We start from the raw sequence: 15,211 nt of genomic DNA on the forward strand, positions 1-15,211 counted from the left end.
ATATATTCTCTCACACACACATGCGCACACACACACACTTTATGCCCGCCCACACACCACCATTCTACCTAATACAGCCTGGCTCCATGTGTGCCACTCAGACATTGGGTGTGGGTGGGGAAGGGAGGGTGAAAGGTACCCCAGCCTTGGTTTACAGGTCAAGCCTGCAGCTTTACAAGGGAAATATCCAGAGCCACTATAAATACCACAGTGAGCTTTAAGGGTGCTGTATATCATGCCAGTGGGCTTTGAGTGCTTAAACTCAACCTATTTTTTGTAGTTCTTTTTTAATAGTGGAATCGAATGAGTGACTACAATGAAATGTGAACTTCCCTCCACTTTGAGTCCCCGGCATGAATTGATCGGCACGACTTCAAAACGCCTAGCCGCCAGCAGCAAAGAGTTGGCCGTTCACCTCACACGTCAGGACAATATATCATTACCGTACCTCGGTTTCTTTGTTGCCTCACTTGTAGCAATGGGGAACAAGGTACAAAGTCAGGAAACGTTTCATGAAAATCACAACGCTTTTCAATGGGCACCACTTGCTTAGGTGACATTTATTACGCTCCAACTGAAATACTGAGACATCGAATAGGGCCTAATGACTCATTCACAGACAGAGTATATAAAACAAAGATGTCATGGAGAAAATACTGCCATGTAGCATGTAGTGAATAAATCACGATGAACACGTTTTTCAAGTTGAAGTTGAATGCATTTGTAATGAATTCACAACATTTTTTATTAGTTTTTATCATCTTGAAAAAAAAGGGGCTGGGAAAAAACTCCAGACTCCTTTTTGAACACCTGAGTGTGCAGATGTGCAGTCACACAATAAAAGTAGCGATTCAGCCGCAGCGCTCACGTGTGAATCTCATCAGCCAGCTTTGGTTAGCGGCAGACTAGACTAATTGGTTCCAGAAGTGTTGCAGGTCGCACTGCCTGAGATGGCAGGGAACAAGGGAGTAAAGGAGGGAGGGAGAGAGGGAGAGAGGGAGAGAGAAGGGCAAGTAATGAGAGGTCAGCCACGAGCTAGAACTCCACCGCAAGTGCCAGAAACGCACAGCAATTTTATGGTCAATTGAGCCGTACATCTGGAGTCATACATCACAGGTAAATGTGGGGCCGGAGCCAGTGATGGTTCACACACACGTAGTCCCTCTCTCACACACACACACACACATGCACACGCTAACGCACAAACACAATGAGGCACGATGGACAGATACAGGGACACACACACGCTACAGTAATGGCCTATCTGTCACACCTAAACACAGTGCATCTTTATCCACAGAACATGGCTGGCTACAGGAAGGGCCGATGCTCTAACTAGACCTAATGGCCCCTAAAGACTGGCTGTCGACTCCGCTCATCATCAGAGACAAACTCGCACACTCTACTCCCCACACACCACGCCCCACCCATCCTACCATCGCCCCGGAGGGCATACTGCTAAGTGCACTATTTCCTGACACTCTTTCACACGGTCATCGTCAAAAACAACATTCTTATTGATTGGTTAATATGGTTGTATTACACTAATCGTTACCTCTGAAAGTATGTTTATGTCTCATTGTCACGTACAGTACGTCTGTATTTCCTAGTAATATGTTTGGGACAATGAAATGGCGTGGATAAATGCCTACTTTTATCTCTAGCTTCACATTACAGTAGGATACCAAGTTATCACACCTCTTGAAGAATTTGTGTTGTAAATGTTAGAGTAGGATATGGTATCATTCTCCAAAAGGGGGTTCTAAAATGTTTTGTCGGAGCAGCACGGTCAGTCTCCTACCTCAATGGGCACAACCAGTGGTGCTGGTGCCGTCATGTAGCCGTATCGCAGCATCATCACCGTCAGAACACAGCGCAGCAACTCCAACATGGATGCCGTTGACCTGCCTAGGGAAAGAAAGTAACAACCACCAATAAGGAACTCAATTGATTCAAGTCAATTCAGTCATGGCATTGAAATCCAACAGATATGAGAGAACCTATTGATTAGTCATCACTGCAGTTCTTTCCATGTCAATCTTTTAAATGGTTTGACTTAAATTGGGTTGGACCACATAACCTTGAAGAGGACCATTCTGTGTGTACTAATTCCAAGCAATTTACAGTGATGGATAACAGTACCGTAACAGTGATATGTGACAGTACAGTACCTTTGGTCAATGATGAAGCCAATGGAGGTCAGACTGAGTAGAATGTGGCCAGTTATCATCAGAACAGTCAGCTGGGATAGCATCTATAACATAGACACACAAATAATGCTTCTCTTGAGAAAAAGTTATGGGAAAAATACATAAACATCAAGTACAGATGTAGGATCTTAATTTGAAACCCCTGTTGCAGGATAACTTTCATGCAACGCAGGAAATGTCAAACTTGCAGTGTATTTCAGATTTAAAATGGCTTCTGATGTTTGTCTTTCCTCGTTGAAATTTCAGACTTGATTTTCCCTTACGAAAAATGTATCAACCCTTACAAAAATGTCCATCAATTATAATATAATTCACATTTCCTCTTGCTGTAGGATTCTTTTCCCGTTGAAGCAAACTGCATCAAATTAAGATCCTGCATCTGTATGGTGAATTATGGGCACAGGAGATTTGTCTACGAGTGAAGTCATGAACCATGTCCCTTTTAATAGCCCAGACTACACACAGTAAGCTATTATATTACATCTAGCTCCCCAACACAATATAGTGTAGAGTTTTGCCAGTAACCGTGACTCACACAATTAAGGCAGCCCCAGCACCTCTCTGATTCACAAGGGTTGGGTTGAATCAGGAAGACACATTTCGATTGAAGGCATTCAGTTGTGCAACTGACTAGGTATCCCCTTTCTCATGCTCAATATAATAGGGATATTACCTCTGACCATGTCTGTTTTGTCCCGTTAAGGGACTTGACCAGAGTGGAAGACATTGCACTCAGTACCACTATACACTATAGGGAACACTAGTTCTATACTGTACACATTGACATTAACCTTGGTGAGCTGCTTGTGTTTTGTTCGCACACAATCCCAACCTGTGGATGGATACATCAGTGGTGAAAATCCATGGCCTTAAGTTCCTAACCTAAAAGACAGCTGTAAGACTAGCCTCTCCTAAGGGACTCGATTGGTCTGCCAGAGCAGGGGTTGGATCTTCAACACTCCGCTCAGAGGCCCTGACATGCAAACGTCACTGGTCTCCTTCCATGCAGTACATACACAACAATGCACATTCCCTGCAGGCCATATATGGCATCAACTTATCAACAGGAAGCAATAAAGTATTATTTCTTAATGTTTATATGGTACAGGCCCTATAATCGTTAAACCCTATATTCCCCTAGCCCACATGTGGGAAAGTATAGGCGGGGCGCTACTGTATGTATTCAATTGGGGCAAATAAGAGGTAATGAATCAACGTTTCCATTACATGGACTCCAAAGACACACAGTAAACTTATCCATCACTACGGTCAGTAACGTTTAAGGTCTAAATTGACAATAACTACAGTTATTGTAAGCTAATTACAAATCTATTCAGCAATGTATTATTTGGTAATTGTATTTTATTTATTTATTACATTTTATTAGGTTATTATACTGTCTTGCACCCACTGGTACTGTTACCCAGGAGTCAAAGCAGGTCAGTTAGTTTACATGATCTTTACTTTGACTATCTCTACCCTGGGGGAATGGACGCTAGACACAACTGAAATGATTGGATTTTCAGGCCTGCTTAGTGCGGAAAAAAATGATTTTGTCCCATATCATATTTCAACAATAACAGTGAGTGAAAATAAAACTCCCAGATGAAATTCACCATCTGCTGATGCTTCAGTGACTCCAGCAACCGACTGATTATGTTATTGTTTCTATATCCACAGAGAACTGGAGATGAACGTGTTATTATCATGGTTATCATCACGACCGTTATTATTTTCAGGACAAGAGATTGGTTGGATTCTGAGTTGAGGAGTTGGCGTTTCGACTTGGTCAATTTACCTGTCTGTCCTTATCGTAAAATTAGCCAACCTGAAAGAAACTGTAGCTACACGAGGCTATACCCATGATGTAATTAAAGGCTAACTTCATTTGTTTGAAACGTTTTAATGTCTTTAAATTAGGGCTAAGACCATAAATTGCGCTACACCGTATCATCAATAGTCACCGTAAATACGTGCCTAGTGAACATGGAGGTATGCATACATACATGCACATGATTTATTGTCAGGCCAAGGTCCTAACTTTGTTATTTTCCCTGGAAATCCTGATTACAGCATCCTGAAGGCTATTTAGGTTGGGAAATGGTTGGGAAGTGGTTGACTTGGCAATTAAGGTGTTATTGTTCACTGTTAGACCACCAGCTGCTGTGCTGGTGGCCAATAAGAGGGGGGAACTCTTTGACGGTGGGCCTATGTGGAGGGAGGACAACAACTAAGGGAACACCATGGAGGTAGGAATCACATGAAGACAGGCCATTTTGTCTCAGCTTGAAGTGTTGGGTGGGACATCACATTTTGGCTAACTGAAACTATGCCTGGGGAAAAAAGCAGTCCAAAGATAACTGCTGAGGAAACCTGACTTGGGTTTTTTGAAAGTGGGGGGAGGGGGCTTTTGGCTCTGAGAGTGGAAAATAATAGACAAAGGTTATTTTAAAGAGGACTGACATTGAGTCATTCTGACTTAATGGTAGCAGAGTCACTATGTTCTGTGTAAATACTGTATAAAAACAACCACATGAAGCATGTCATCAGATAAAATAAACAATGTTTGTGACTTCGTTCCTTTGAATAGAATTAAAAAGACATTATTTCTAAAATAAGATAAGAGCCCATGTGCTTTCAATCCCAGTTGATTATCTATGACTGGTAACTCTTGGGATTGACAATACATAACAGATCCCGGTAAACACACAACAACATTAGACCATGTACGCAGACATAGACTTGCAGAGGCAGAGGCCAACTGGGATTGTATGGCAGCTCTTCTCCAGTAACCTGTCAATGACATAAACCAGAAATATTAAAACAGAAATATAATACAGCTAAGCAAAAAGATAAGACAACATAACATAATTCCTGAATGCTGCGATTAAAAAAAAAACTGGCCATATTGTCATGGCTTGTCTATATGCAGATCATAAGATACTTTCAAACAATTCACTATAGAACATCTACACTGTATGTACCTTAAACTTTGTTTAAAACACAAAATTGTAGAGAACTAGATGTTGAATTGGTACAGGATTCTTGCAGGGGTTTTCCAGGGGTCTTGGGTGAGTTAGCCACATGTGGGTTTCCTTTAACATTACCCTTGTAGGTGTTCCAGCCCACAGCTCTGCTTAGCCTCAAAAGCCAACACATTCGACTCTGACTCCCTCTCACTCACACTCTCTCTCTCGCTCTCTCTCCTTAGAAAATACCCGTATAGGCCTACAATGGCAAGCCTTTCAAGATATTTCAGTCAAATTCCAGCACCCTCCACATGTTTAGAATCACCATGCAAGCGTTTAGGGACAATTTAATCATAAAGTCGAGGGGTGGAGTTTTGTTTTAAGTGTGAAAGGTCTAAATATGTGCCACCATCAGCGCTTTTTCAAAGCCAACCGCCGGGGCTCCTGATGGGCACTATAGTAGCATACACACACACACCCTTTTGATCCCTAGCAGGGCACCCACAGACTCGCTATTTAAAGTGAAAATGAGCTTATTGTGTTCCCCCTACAAAGGCCTCAATGATTTATTTGGTGTGGTGTTTCCATGTAAAGGCTGTATAAAATGTGTATCTTTCAAGTGAGAACACTGAGTCATTTGGACAGTAAGGATAGTGTTTTTCTTTGCATCATAATGATAGGTACTGAAGTATGAAAGTGTCAAATGTGCCCCTTTTGGGAATGCAGACACACCTAAAATGCAAGAACACTATCTTCAACTCCCCCTTCCTACTCTCTCTCCATGATTCCCCACGGCTTTACACACCCTCTCTAACCATCGCTCTCTCGTTTTCTTTCCACCTCTAATAACAAAACGTGTCTTCCTTTTGAATGTGGCAGTACCACGGGCACCTCTGCGTGATCCCCCAGCTTTTGGTTTGCCAGGTTTCCAACTTGGTCCTTTCCAGAGGACGCCTAATTGAATGAAGATTTTCTTGTATCTGTTGTACCTCTTCCACAAGTATTTACAGGACTTGAACTAAAGCTAAAATATAGAAGCTATACCGTAACATTACAGTCACATTATATTACATAAGCAGTTTTACTATGAAAGCCCTGGTATTACTACATACTCATTGTTGTCAATGCTAATCTGTGCGTTAATTAATACTGTGTGGAGAATGTCCCTCCATTTGGGAGGGATTGCTCATGCGGTAGGTTGACAGCGGTAAGGGCAGTGAAAATAATCAAACACAACGTCTAGTATTTCATTTGATTGGATTCTTTCACCTCTGCTGGGAGGTTTGTTTAAGGTTGCGTAATAATGTTATGGTTACAGCATGGCTGTTCCAGGGGTAACATTTACTCCTACAAAGTGATTGAGAGTAACTGCTCTACAAATGATTTGATTCCACTGATGTAATACGGGGACAATCAGACAGTTTGCATGCAGTGTCAGCTCAGTCTGAACACTGTGACAATTTGCTCTTCGATAGCTTGTATATACATTTATAGTCTAGTAGTTTATATCTTACATTGTACAAAATAAAACACAGCAAATAAGAAAATAATCTTGTATTTTGTATTTTCTCTTGGGACTAACCTGAATATGGAGGACTTCAAATGTGTTTATTTTGTGTACGAGACCGTAGACAACTTTATCGCCGTCTGGAGCAAAGGTACCTGATAAATCAAAGTAAGAGAATGTAGTTATACCGACAATGCCATATTACAACAAGCAATCACCCTGTGAACCTTCCCCTGTCATTTTTATCAATGCAATATTAATTTCGCCCTGCCAATGAAATGCAATACATTATTTTCCTTTTTTCGCCAATACTGCACTGATCAGCTCACGTCAAGTACGGCAAGAATATGTGTGTTTGAGAAGAGAAGAAGAGGCTTTCTTTCTTACTGTGGTGAACTCTGTGGTGACTGGGGGTGTTTAGGACCCACTCCAGAGGTCCCATATCTCTGATCACCTGAAAGACAGAGAATGTACACACGATTTTAAAATTTAAAAAACTAAAAATGTAATAGCCTAGCTGCTACAATGTGGGCTGGTTTCCGTATACATAAATTAAACAGATTAAACCTAGTCCTGTACTAAAAAAATATGGTAATAGAGATTCTCGCCAATTTGTGTTATAACTGGTAGTGCAACCTGGGATCTTTTTTGGCAATTTGGTTAACAACTAAATGTATCTGTCTTGAAACCTTATTTATAAGACTAAAGCATTTTCTTATTTGATGAGTTAGGTCTAAGCTTTAAGAATGATGGAAATCATAAGGTGGCCAAATTCCCAGATGGAAAGAACAATATTTATCAGATTTGAAGTGAAAGCAACACTAGGATGGAGAGCGGTGCCAAGACTATAAAGCAGTTGACACTGTTGATAAATCTCTTACATACAGTACACTTGAACACACACTGTACACACACGTATACATACAAGCATGCTTGTAATAGTAGCTAATATGAACGCACACACTTCCTTCCAGAAATACAAATTAATGCATGCACAAGCATTCCAAAACAATATCTCAGTCATTCATAATCAAACACGTATGGCTGTTCAATCACTCTATTAAGCAGACAGACACACACACACACACACAAACAATCATTACAGATCATGCCATAAGGCACATATTTCAGAAGAATCAGATTTTTCTTTGGGTGCGACTTTTACAGACATTTTGACGTTAAAGTCTACCAGTGATCGTAGAGTCAGTCTGGGAAATGATTTTTAAATCATTATTTCCATGTAATGAGTGGTCTGGCAACAGCCAGAGTTTTATCTTGAATGAAAAAGGTTTTGCCGCTTCACTTCACTTTTTTCCCCCCAGATCAGGTCTGGGAATCGCTTGCCAATAAATTACTCAACATCAAAAAAGTCTATAAAGAAATCATAAATTATATCCCACAGAAAATTGTGATTTTATGACTGTTTTCACTAATAGTGTAGTAAAAGATGGAAGTGATTCCAACTCCCTTCATTCCTCTAACGATTGGGGATTGTAAAAATGATACTACCAGTCACTTTAAAGGAGAACGATTGGTCTTGCTTCTGTTTGGAATATTTCATAAAATCTCATTATTTTTTATTAAACGCAGGTTTGACTTGAGCTCCCCTTAACAGCAGATAGTATAGGGACTAGAGTGAGAGAACTTTCAGCCAAAGTAGCTTTATCTCTGAATTATTTTACAGTTTAAGCTATTACAGTAATTGGGGAATATACATAATGAATCTTGTAGAATATTGACTACATGAATAATCATAATTAAACAGAGTCGCATTCAATAGGCATAAAAAAAGAAGCAAATGGGCCAAAACGGGGAGAGACTACCTAAGCTTATCCAATAAGAAGTGCTTATTTTTGTTCTCCATTTCGAAACGTTTGGCTACGGTGTGCACTAATGAATAGGACCCAGGTTGGCCCTAAGGTCTTGTGGATGGTAACCTGAGACTGGGTGGTACTGTGGGTTGTATCTACCTCAGTGTGGATCCAGAGCTGGTAGACCAGGTTGAATTGGATGTGAACAGCAAACACGGAGGGTGGTACTGCCAACGCCATGGGGAGATAGACGATTATTGTGGATAGTCAGATCAATATAATAGTTCAATTTAAATCGTTTACATGCTTTGCAAGAAAAACTATTTCCCTAATAATCCGGTTTACATGGACACATCTGAAACCACCAATCAAAATAAACATACTACCACCACAGTGACAATGTTGTTTTTGGGAAGCCTATTTGATTCTGAGTTGGGACATATAAAGTTTGTACGTGAAACTACTTCTAAGATGCATACTTTCAGTTGTTCGGAATACACTTCACTCGCGCTAAAGAGGGAGGCACGCTTGGCTGGTGCTAGCACATGCGCATATCAAATACCCCCCTGGAACTGCCATTTAAGGTTTACATGTCCTAATCATTCGAAAGATTGCAACAACAACAACAACAAAAATGGGTGTTTTAATCAGCGTATACTTGTGACAGTACGCCGATTAAGACCAGCAGAGTAAGGTTTTTACATGACTAATGCCATACTCGGCCTACTGCCATGATCAGTTAATCAGTTTAAAATCGAATTATTAGTGTACATGTAAACGTACTCGATGACTATAGCTATAGAACAGTATACCATACATTGTGCATAACACAGCATATGTTGTGGTGAAGGAGCAAATGTTGGACTTATCTGCATTTCTAATGCAACCTGCTTTTAATCTGTCAATGACCACGAGGGGCAATTGCAAAGTGCAAAGAGTACATTACTTCCTATACTGTACAGGTTTAAAGGTGCACTATGTAGAAATCGCTCCCCCATTTCTTGGTTGCTAAAACTCTAATAGTTTGCCTAATTTCAGTTTATGTGACAAAATAAGATAGTATAGTGTAGGGGATCATTGAACCGTCTAAACCGCTGTGAAATATATTATCCACAACCCAAAATATAGTTTTTTCAGCTGTTGGAAGCTGGTGTACAAAACCGAAAGTAAAAGACACAAAAACAAAACATGGAAATGTCTACCTCTTCTTTGACTTTTTTTCAAGTAGAATGATATATCTATAACTCATGTTTCTATGTTTTTACCTTTATTTAACTAGGCAAGTCAGTTAAGAACAAATTCTTATTTTCAATGACAGCCTAGTGGGTTAACTGCCTGTTCGGGGGCAGAATGACAGATTTGTACCTTGTCAGCTCGGGGATTTGAACTTGCAACTTTCGGTTACTAGTCCAACACTCTAACCACAAGGCTACCCTGCCGCCCCCAAATTTGGTCTGGGTCGCCCATATTGCCACTTCACAGCCTGGGCGTTTTGCACAAATAGCTACTGTACATGCATGTCATCACTTGCACTCCGCTTGCACACACTTTGAATTAATTGAATTTAAAAAATGAAGAAATTGAATTAATGAATGGAATTAATTGCATAATTTAAAATTTTTTTAAGTATTAGCAACCTTCATTTTTAAAACGACTAACAACACTCATTGCCAGTCTTTAGAAAAGATAGCAAACCAAGAATCAAGCAAACCATAGGGGGACATTACGATATTATGACAACAAGGATATAAAAGCATTAGTCTAGATCTGTTGACCATCCAGACATGTCCCTGTGCTGCAGTTTACATTCCTCTGCTGTGTTGTGATACTTGCTATATTAATATTACGATTACACTTCATTTTAACATCCAAAGAAACACGCTTGTTAAGTTTCACTGGATCTCCGAGCTGTTTCCGGACCACCCATTTCTCTGTGCTCTTTGGCAGTGGCACCCCTCAAACACTTTGGCTTCATCTACATGGAAGTAGAGGAACCATTGCTAAGTCTGGACCACAAAGCCCCCATACAGGCTATCTATAGTAACATATACATTTCATTAAAAGCAGTGAAAGTTACTCAATACCCATTAAAAACCTGTGGTAGCCCTGATGTGCAATTGTGCTATGATTACACAATAAATGATAACAAAAACAAATAATTCAACTCTAATTAAAGTTGATAACAAAGTTGGGTTTTGAAAATGGAGAGAGGCACATTTTTGCCTGCTAAATATAGTCATGCGTACGATGAGCGGATACTCACTGGAATAGCTCTCCATTCGTTCTATTTCGAGAGTTCACTCTAAATTGACATCTTGAAGGTACTGTATGGCTCTTTCAGTGTTTAATAAACTTGTGAATTCTATCGAAACAGAGAGCCATTAAACCCAATGGGTCGAGAGACGCCACCTGAACAAACACACCGTGTAGAAAGTGTGTGTGAAGGTGTGTACAGTATGTGTCTGTGAAGAGAATGCCATGATCGGTCCTCGAACACCTCAAATGAAACGTCCACGAAGCTGCAGCCTAACCATCAAAATCAGCAAGCCTTGTCTTGAGGAACTCCCAAAGCCTAGGAGACAGGGCGAACCCTCTCACCTCTTAAAAAAAACTGCCTGCCAATACTCGACACCTCTGTAACGTCAACAAGCTATCAACTAGTGTGAGAGGACAGATGGTTCAAACTAGTGAGAGTACAATTTTGGTTTTAAAGCTCAATGATGATATTACTGGACTGGATTTCAAACTTAAATTTCCCAACTCTCCGGAACAGAATTCAATCGGTGGTTCCACCATAAACCGAACAGGAGGGTAAGAGGAATGAGAAAGAGAGAAAAAGAGTAATGGACGTTGTTTGTAATAACTCCAGTCGTTAACGTGTGCTTTTAAACTTCTTCCTGTCAGAGCCCATGGAGGAACTAGATCAACTGTTAAAGAAACACACAGAAGAAGTTATAATCTAGCCATTGTTCGATTTTTGCTAGCACCCTTTTTTTTGGTTTGAGGGGCTGTAGCGGGTTAAGATTGATGCTGGGTGTCACTAGTAGGAAGTATGAACTGCTAGGCTTCGTTGCAAGCCATGTCCTCATCCTGCGACTCAGCAGGACATCACATAGTTTGGCAGGCCCTATTCAGGAGGGAACTCCTTTAATGATGAGAACAAATGCCACAGAGAACCTTTCCCACCAAGTGCAGAAACGCTGAGGCCTGCACATCCACAGGTCTCAAATAGGGCTTTGCAGATTTGTTGAATATCAAGTGATAAGTAGATAATGGCACACTAATATGCAAAACGGAACAGAGACCGTCAATGGAAATAATAATAATATGGTCAGGTCTGTATTTTTCAGGGAAGAATCTCTGTAGGTTTGGTTTGAATGGTAGTGGGTTAAGATCAGACATTACACTGTAGTCAAATGAACACGTGTTAATAATGTGTTGCACTGTGCATCATATGACTTCAGGTCAAACGGGGGTGTGGACTGAGGTGAGAGTAGAGTTGGGACGATAAACCGAAAATTATTGCCACCGACCATACCAATCACTTATCGCAGGCATTTTGCTGATATAGTTCATTACGATAAGTAGCCTATACTAGAGAAATGGGAAATTAAATAAGTTTGCTAATATGGGTGTGACCGTTAATGGGACAAGTGATGCTACAACCATCAGACTAAGGATAAAACAAAATGTGTTGAACATTAATGTTATAAACTTCTATTTATCGTTATCGCATCAATTCAGGCAATATGGATTTTTGTCCACATCCCCCAGCTCTAGGTGAGTGCGAGTTGATTTAACCCAGTAAAACAAACTTGGTGTACTTTCAGAAAGATAACGCAACATCAGGTGATTACTAAGCAGTGTATTAATAATTCCGTTGGGCCAGTAAATGAAAAATCGCTGGTTCGAATACCTGAGCCGACAAAGAGGGGAAATCTGCCAATGTGCCCTTGAGCAAGGCACTTAACCCTAATTTGCTCCAGGGGCGCCGTGCTACTATGGCTCACCTTGGAAACAACCCATTTCACTGCACCTATCCAGTATACAGTAGGTGACAATAAAACATATTTATTTTCATTTGTATCAACCTTCAGCAAGATAATAAGGTCACCAACAACTATAGTGTGACATCGGTTATAGCCTATAGTCCCAAATCAATAGAACGCAGACTATTTGGAAGTAATAATAATCAACTGCTTGAATTGCCCCCCTCCGTGACCAGAACTTGGCATAACGTTTCGTCTTTGATCGGCAGGCCTCCGAGTGGTTGGATTCCATGTCAATCACATTTGTAATGGCCTATGAAGGGCCTTCAGTGTTTGGATTGGAGATCCTTACATGAAGTGCCAAATATAACACAATAACCCCTACCCTGGGACATCCAACTAGCTCCCCCCTGTCACTGCAATACTTCATGCTGTCCTCATCCTCCAGTCTCATGCGCACGCACACACACTAAGTCAGACCTACTTAAAGAGAACTCTGAATTTGGAGGAATTCTTACTTCATTTTCTCCCAATCAACAGTGACTTGTGAGGGACTCCATGTCAAGCACATACGATTCATGACTTGTGATTCATGTCTTAGTGCCACTGCAGCAGAAGTCTACTCATCTAAATCCAAACGAATCTTGTGAAAGAAACAACATATTCATGAAAATGTTGAATGTATACGTAATGCAGTACATTATTTCCACCTGATCAAATCTAATTTGATTTGTCTCATGCGCCGAATACAACAGGTATGAGACAAATCAAATTAGATTTGATCAGGTGGAAATAATGTACTGCATTACGTATACATTCAACATTTTCATGAATATGTTGTTTCTTTCACAAGATTCGTTTGGATTTAGATGAGTAGACTTCTGCTGCAGTGGCACTAAGACATGTGAAATGCTTATTTACAAGCCCTTAACCAACAATGCAGTTAAGAAAAAATAAGTGTTATGTAAAAAATTAAATATAACAGTAACAAATAATTAAAGAGCAGCAGTAAAATAACAGTAGTGAGGCTATATACAGGGTACCGGTACAGAGTCAATGTGCAGGGGTAATTGAGGTAATAAGTACCTTTTTTTTTTTTACCTTTATTTTACTAGGCAAGTCAGTTAAGAACAAATTCTTATTTTCAATGACAGCCTAGGAACACTGCCTGTTCAGGGGCAGAACGACAGATTTTGTACCTTGTCAGCTCAGGGATTTGAACTTGCAACCTTTCGGTTACTAGTCCAATGCTCTAACCACTAGGCTACCCTGCCGCCCCATGTAGGTAGAGTTAAAGTGGCAAAGCTTTGATAATAAACAGAGAGTAGCAGCAGCACAAAAGAGGGGGGGGGGGGGCAATGCAAATAGTATGGTTAGCCATTTGATTAGAAGTTCAGGAGTCTTATGGCTAGGGGGTAGAAGCTGTTAAGAAGTCTTTTGGACATAGACTTCACGCTCCAGTAGCGCTTGCCATGCGGTAGCAGAGAAAGCAGTCTATGACTAGGGTGGCTGGAGTCTTTGACAATTTTTAGGGCCTTCCTCTGACACTGCCTGGTATAGAGGTCCTGGGTGGCAGGAAGCTTGGCCCCAGTGATGTACTGGGCCGTAGGCAGTGATGCAATCAGTCAGGATGCTCTCGATTGTGCAGCTGTCAAACCTTTTGAGGATCTAAGAACCCATGCCAAATCTTTCCAGTCTCGTGAGGGGGAATAGGCTCTGTCGTGCCCTCTTCACAACGGTCTTGGTGTGTTTGGACCATGATAGTTTGTTGGTGATGTGGACACCAAGGAATTTGAAGCTCTCAACCTGCTCCACTACAGCCCAGTTGATGAAAATGGGTCGTGCTGGGTCCTCCTTTTCCTGTAGTTCACAATCATCTCCTTTGTCTTGATCACGTTGAGGGAGAGGTTGTTGTCAAGGCACCACACCAGCCAGGTCTCTAACCTCATCCCTATAGGCTGTCTCATCATTGTCAGTGATCAGGCCTAGCACTATTGTGTCACTGGCAAACTTAATGATGGTCTTGGAGTCGTGCCTGGCCATGCAGTCATGAGTGAACAGGGAGTACAGGAGGGGACTGAGCACACCGCTGAGGGTCCCCGTGTTGAGGATCAGCGTGGCGTATGTGTTATTACCTACCCTTACCACCTGGGGGTGGCCCATCAGGAAGTCCAGGAACCTGTTGCAGAGGAAGGTGTTTAGTCCCAAGGTCCTTAGCTTAGTGATGAGCTTTGATGGCATTATGGTGTTGAACGCTAAGCTGTAGACAATGAATAGCATTCTCAAATAGGGTTCCTTTTGTCCCGGTGGGAAAGAGCAGTGTGGAGTGCATTAGAGATTGCATCATCTGTGGATCTGTTGGGGCAGTATGCAAATTGGAGTGGGTCTAGGGTTTCAGGGATAATGGTGTCGATGTGAGCCATGACCAGCCTTTCAAAGCACTTCATATCTACAAACGTGAGTGGCATTACATGAGTGACATGGGTCGGTAGTCATTTAGGCAGGTTACCTTAGTGTTCTTGGGGACAGGAACTATGGTGGTTTGCTTGAAACATGTTTGTATAACAGACTCAGTCAGGTACAGGTTGAAAATGTCAGTGAAGACACTTGCGTGTTGGTCAGCGCATGCTCGCAGTACACGTCCTGGTAATCCGTCTGGCCCTGCTGCCTTGTGAATGTTGACCTGTTTAAAGGTCTTACTGACATCAGCTATGGAGTGATCACA

At 41.2% G+C, this 15,211-nt stretch overlaps 1 pseudogene; it reads right to left on the reverse strand.

Annotated features, from left to right (window-relative positions):
• Positions 1 to 1,789: 1,789 nt before the first annotated feature.
• On the reverse strand, positions 1,790 to 14,649 carry LOC135575046 (alkylglycerol monooxygenase-like; annotated as a pseudogene).
• Positions 14,650 to 15,211: the final 562 nt, after the last annotated feature.

This window comes from Oncorhynchus nerka, linkage group LG14 (assembly GCF_034236695.1).
Source record: "Oncorhynchus nerka isolate Pitt River linkage group LG14, Oner_Uvic_2.0, whole genome shotgun sequence".
NCBI lineage: Eukaryota > Metazoa > Chordata > Actinopteri > Salmoniformes > Salmonidae > Oncorhynchus > Oncorhynchus nerka.